The sequence below is a fragment of the Protobothrops mucrosquamatus genome, unplaced genomic scaffold (assembly GCF_001527695.2).
Source record: "Protobothrops mucrosquamatus isolate PMUCROS unplaced genomic scaffold, P.Mucros_1.0 scaffold_45, whole genome shotgun sequence".
NCBI classification, from domain to species: domain Eukaryota; kingdom Metazoa; phylum Chordata; class Lepidosauria; order Squamata; family Viperidae; genus Protobothrops; species Protobothrops mucrosquamatus.
Genome location: NW_015386121.1, coordinates 166,690 through 173,234, shown reverse-complemented (window position 1 = coordinate 173,234; position 6,545 = coordinate 166,690).

Below are 6,545 nucleotides of genomic sequence, written 5' to 3'. Positions count from 1 at the left end.
TTCAAAGCGCTCCATGGCATCGGACCTGGATATCTCCGAGACCGCCTTCTGCCTCAGATTACCTCCCATTGGCCAGTACGCTCCCACAGAGTGGGTCTCCTCAGGGTGCCGTCAGCCAGACAGTGCCGGCTGGTGACCCCCAGGGGGAGGGCCTTCTCGGTTGGAGCTCCCACCCTATGGAATGAACTACCCCCAGAGATCAGGGTGATCCCTGATCTCCCTTCCTTCCGCCGCGCCCTTAAGACATGGCTATTTCAGCTAGCAGGACTGGCCTAGGGGAAATTTTTAGCCGGGTTTTAAAATAATTTTAAATTAAATATAGGCCAAGTATTAATATTTTCTTTTAATTATGTTTTTAACTATAGTATTTGGTATTTTGTATGTGTTTTATCAGCCTGTTAGCCGCCCTGAGTCCGCAAGGAGAAGGGCGGGATATAAATACAATAAACTAAACTAAACTAAACTAATAATCTCCAACAACTGAGATGAATGAGCCAAAACAGGCTTGGACTCTGACTGGGTCCCAGTCTTGTGGTGTTATCTGGGATGTTTGAAGCTGTGACTCCTCAGGAAGTGGACAGGGTACTCTGTGTTGTCAGTTTGGCACCTGTTTATTGGAACTTGTCTACTCCTGGATTGTGAAGGTAGACTGGGAGGTGACCTGTGATTGGGTCCATAATGTAGTGTCAGCTTCTTTGAGGGATGGTATGTTCTGCCTTGAAGGAAGCAGTGGTGCAGTCCCTCCTCAAGGCTGTCCCTGGATCCAATACTTTTAAATAGATATTGTCATATCTCCAACCTCTTTAGGAAAGGATATTGAGAAAGTGATCAAACTGCAAGTGATGAGAACATATAATGCATCATTCACCTCACATGGAACAGAAATATATAGCTGGGTAGAATCTGAATATTTATTTACTGTATACCAATATTTGAGGGGCTGCCACAAGGAAGACAGGTCAACCTATTTTGCAAAGCACCAGAAGGCAGGACAAGAAGGAATGGACAGAGACTAATCAAGGAGAGAAGCAACCTAGAACTAAGGAGAAATTTCCTGACAATTAGAACAATTAATCAATGGAACAACCTGCCTCCAGAAGTTGTGAATGCTCCAACGCTGGAAGTTTTTAAGAAGATACTGGACAGCCATTTGTCTGAAATGGTATAGGGTTTCTTGCTTGAGCAGTGGCTTGAACTAGAAGACCTCCAAGGTCCCTTTCAACTCTGTTCTTCTGTCATTTTATTTTTTTATTTACTAAATTTGTTTGCCACCCATCTTGCCACAAGGTGACTCTGGGCAGCTTACAGCATTATTGATGATACTTCCCCCATGGTGATGACTGATCAACAGTTTCATGTAGATTTTAAAAACAAGTGAGAAAGCACCAAGCCTTGTGGCATCCCGCAAAGCAGAGACTGTCAGCTGTCAACACTGATTGGGACTGGCTTCAAAGAAAGAAAGGATGTAAATCAGCACAGTATGATGTTACCCAACCCCCAACTCCTTAAGTTGGCCCAAAAAGATACCATGCTTGATGGTACTGAAAGCTATTGAGATGTCAAGAAGAGCAAAGATGGATGCACCAGCTGCATCCCACTCCAGCCAGAGCTCATTCATGAGCACAACCAATGCTGTTTTTGTATCAGTTTCTGTTTTTATGTCTACACATAAAACCTGACTTAAAAGGATCCAACAGAGTTGATTGCGCCAGGATGCTTCAATTGAACAATGTCATTTATGTGCATATTAAGCATGTCTCAGTTCATATATATAATTTCTAAGATTACATGGCTAAAAATACATAGTAAGGCATTAAAAACAATTACTTTACACTTCTATAAAAATCAAGATATATATATATGTAGCATATCAGGCAGCAAGGGAGCATCTTCCCATGTGAAGTTTAAAGTCTTCTTTGACATGTATTTCAAGAGCATCCTCTTGATCATTTGGCACTAGGTGGTATCCATCTCATTGCCACCTTGGGAATTTGATTATTCTGCATATGGAGTATATGACCTGTAAATTGGAGTCTTCTGCATGTGACTATGTTATCTAATTTGCAGGAGAAATTCTTTTGGAGCACTTCTTTGTTAGTAACATGATCAAAATATGAATCTTTAGGATTCGACAAAGGCATCTTCATTGGAAGACATTGAGTCTCTTGTATATTAAACATAATAAAGTATAAATAAGTAATAGCTATCCAAAAATTGGGGGGCTCTTTCTCCTAACTTCTAGGCATTGTTGGACCTTGATTTTTATAGAAGTGTACATGTGATTATTTTTAATGCCTTACTATGTATTTTTAGTCGTGTAATCTTGGAAATTCCAGGGACTGCAAAGGAGGAAACAAATAAAACTAGAATTGCAAGCTGCCTACTTTGGTTTAGAAATAACTAGCTCGTAAGTTTAACTCTCTACAAGCATGTTGTACAAAATGACATGAATCTGACCAAAATTTTAGTGACTATAACCATACAATACTATACATAGGTTCCACCATATTCATTATTAAGGAGTGCAGCTGTGGCTTTCCCACTGTGCAGCACAACTAGCCAAGATGATTAATAAATTGTTGTTTCTCAAGGATTAGTATCAATCGTTTGTTTTGCCATCAAAAAGCAATTTGAATAATACAAACCAAAGTCTAATAAACCTAATGAAGTTTGACTAATCTTGTGTGTTCAATGACATCAGCAAAACTACATATTTCCAATACAAATCAAGCAAACTGAAAAAAACTGAAAGGAATAATGACATATTTGTTTATGTGCCTTCAAGGTTTATGTTTAATATATAAAATGCTAAACACATTTTGATTTTTTCCCCTCCAAACGTCAAAACATTCCTTGTCCACACACCAAGAGGCATATCATTCAAACAACAATCACATATTTTATATTTTTACATGTGACCATTTATGGAAAAATATTATTTTACATTTTTAATTTTGATCAGTGATATTTAAAAAGCATATATAAATCTGGAAGAGAATGCAGATATTAATGTATCAGTGAATAATTTATTGCAGAATTACCAATGTGGATTCTGCATTTATAAAGGTATAAAGTGTGGGTATACATACATTCATTTCATTAACTATTATAAAGTGTTTTGCTACTAAGTTGAGCAAAACATACAGCTTAATGACATCATTGCTATTTTCTCATATATTTGTTTTCCAATTATGTTTTACCAGATTATACAAATTTAGCCATTTAACCTTACATACAGTTTCTCATGTTATCCAGACATTCAGAACTGAAGATTTTCTTTCACATAAGTAACTGTAATGGAATCCCTTGTTGCACACATTCATTGTATAAAGGCTTAAAGTAGCACTTTTTAAACAATTAAAAAAAACAACTGACCCCCCCAGTTTACAAAGCTGAAGCTAACAGGACTTTGGATGAATTAATATTATCTGAATGTTTTACCAATGCATTAATTTGAGTAACCTTTTGAAAGTAGAAGGCTAATATCATTTCTCTGGTAACTATCCACACCTGTGGTACTGAAAGTACATTTCAAAAGTACATTTGTCAAAAAGGTTACCTTGTGGTAAGATGGGCAGCCAATAAATTTTATAAATAAATAAAAAATGAGACCAATTATTTGATTTTCTGACAATAGTGCAGCTCATCTAGGTCATAACTTAACTTTTTGTTAAATATTACAAGTGAATACTAGCAAAGCAAATACAGTTGCCTAATTTTTACAAAGATCACCAGTCCTGTCTAATTCACCATGCAATAAAAGTCTAGTTTTCTTGCTAGCTCCTGCATTTTTCACTAAGTATTTTGTTAATTATTAACTTCACTTGTTAACCATGACTAATCTAATGACATGTATATTTACTCTGTTATTACGACACTACAAGATCTCCTAAGCAACTCTTGCAGTGTCATAATAACAGAGTAAATAGAAACATTATGCCAATTTTCTTTGTGTTTGCCTAATTCCTCTGCACAAATAAGTTACTTCTAAGCAGGTTTATTCACCTATTTGCCCATAAAATCAAGTTTCCTGATACTTATATACCTTTATATACCTTTTTACGCACTATTTTTTAAAGTCAAAGTATAAACAGAAACAATCAGCAACAGATGCTATGGTTTGACCTTTGGATATATAATGAACTTAGTTAAAAAAGAATATTGGGAAACCCAACAAGTGAAGCCATATTTAAAGCAGGACCTCCCCCACTCTGCAACATATATAACATTGTGTATCTATTCACCATCACTGTTCTTTTTATGATTGAAATAGTCAGTAATCAGTTGCAATCAGACCCAGGTGAAAACAATGCTAGGAAGTTCACTTGATTTGGGTTTCAACATCAAAAAGGCATTATTTATTTATTTATTTATTTATTTATTTATTTATTTATTTATTTATTATTTGAATTTATACCCCGCCCTTCTCCTTGCGGACTTAGATATAGATGGTTGGTTTTTTTCTTAAACATATTCAAATTATATTTCAATTTTAAATATGTTGTATAGTATTACTACCACTAGTAGGAAATAAAAAGGAAGTAGCCTAGTTCTCTCTTGTTTTCTAAGAGGAGCTGACTAGACTAGCAGAATAATCTATTAAATGGAAAATGTACATTTATAATGGACAATTTTTGTAAGTGTGGATTGCGCAATTCTATATGAATGTAACCTTACTTTAAAGAATTTGCTCTTTCTTTCTCACCAAGTATACATACACTTTTCCTATGCTGCAATATAATTCACACCATATTGATTTTGTCTGAGTCTTGAAACCATAAATATTGCATCATCTTTTACATACTCTGCAGAGGAGAATCTTGTAGTCGGCAGGCCATGTTTAGAACCACTAGCCAACCTTGGACTGTTTTGGTTAACACTTTGATGGATGACAGACAACCAGGAAATCAAAGAAAGCAATTAAAAGCCATGTCTACATGGTTACTGAGAAAACAACATGCTCTCCAGGAGATGAGTTCAATTCAAATTTAACGATTTATGCAGGAATTGGGTTTCCAATCATGCAGTTGGGGTTTTCGCCAAAATTTCCACTGATGTCATTGAAATATAACTTTTCCCAAATTTTATTGCTTTGGAAAGAATTATTCTCTCTCTCTCTCTCTTTCTCTCTCTCTCCCTCCCTCTCCCCCTCCCGCCCCATAGAAAGTAATTTGGTTGAGAAAGCTATGGAAGGTTTTAGTGTGTGCACCAAGGATATGAAAGACTATCCATTCTCATTTACTGAAAGAATGTGAACCAAGAAGCTTATTCATTAAAGAATATAGCCCTCCAGTTGAAAAGCTTTCCCCCATTTTGTTTGTCTGTTTGTCTATCTGTCTATCTGTCTATCTATCGTAGATACCATCCATCTCACTCTCAGAATGGCTCTAGCTGGTGTACAGTTAACAGCATTGAAACATAAAAATCATATAAAAATGCAATACGTTAATAAAAGGAGCCAGGTAAAAACTAAGAATAGGTTGGACTAGAAGACCTCAGAGGTCCCTTCCAGCCATATGATCCTAAATTAAAAGTTAAAAGTGAGAGAAAGGGGCTTCAGGGAGCTAACCATTACCAGGATTGTGTGCCGCTCTGCAAGCCCCATGCGAGTTGGCAGAACCAGGTCTTCAAACTCTTTTGAAAGGCCAGGAGAATAATGGCCCACTTAACCTCTGAGGGGAGGATACTGTATTCCAGTGGGCAGGGGCAATAGCTGAGAAGGTTCTCTTCCTTGACCCTGCCAGTTGAAATTCTTTAATTGACAGAGGCTGTAACATACCTTCCCTGCCTGACCAGGTGAGGTGAGGTGATTCGATAGAGGTAAGATGGCTCCTCATATAACCTGACTCCATGCCATGCAGGGCTTTAAATGTGATAATCAACACCTTGAATTGGATTTGAAAGCAAACTGACACCCAATGAAAGTCACACATCAAAGGTGTGTTACATGCACATCCTTGGGGCACTCAAAGTTGCTGCACACTGGCATTCTGCAGCAGCTGAAGCTATAAACTTTATAAAAGTTTGCTGCCCTTATTTGAATGATTAAAGGAATAGGCACGATCAAGAATGAATAAATGGCCTAAACCATGCTGCATTTATTATTAAAAAAACCACCAGTTAAGAAAATTAATATTGTATAAAGAAGTTCCAATGATTTATCTATGATTTGTAATCATCTTCATTTTAGGATAATAGACCTGGAAAGGGGTTAATTGGTCAGATTTTCTTTATTTAATCCTTTCTGACAAATTGCTCCCACTTTTTTCTTCACTCTCTTGTTCACCTTCTTTAAGTAGCTGAACAGAGAGGACGGGTCCTGGGGGAGCTTCCCAGAAAAACATAAGAGCAACGCTTTGTACCTGCTCATTTGCCTTTTTTTTTTTTCTTCATTTTGACTTTGTCCAGCGCAGAAGCAGTTTGAATCTCGCTCCCTTTTCATCATCCTTGGCCGTCCAGCATCAGCGGCGTCCCCTATAGGTTCCCTTGGAGAAGGCCAGTTGGGAGCCACAGGCACAAACACCCCTAAGGCAGGGGTCTTCAAA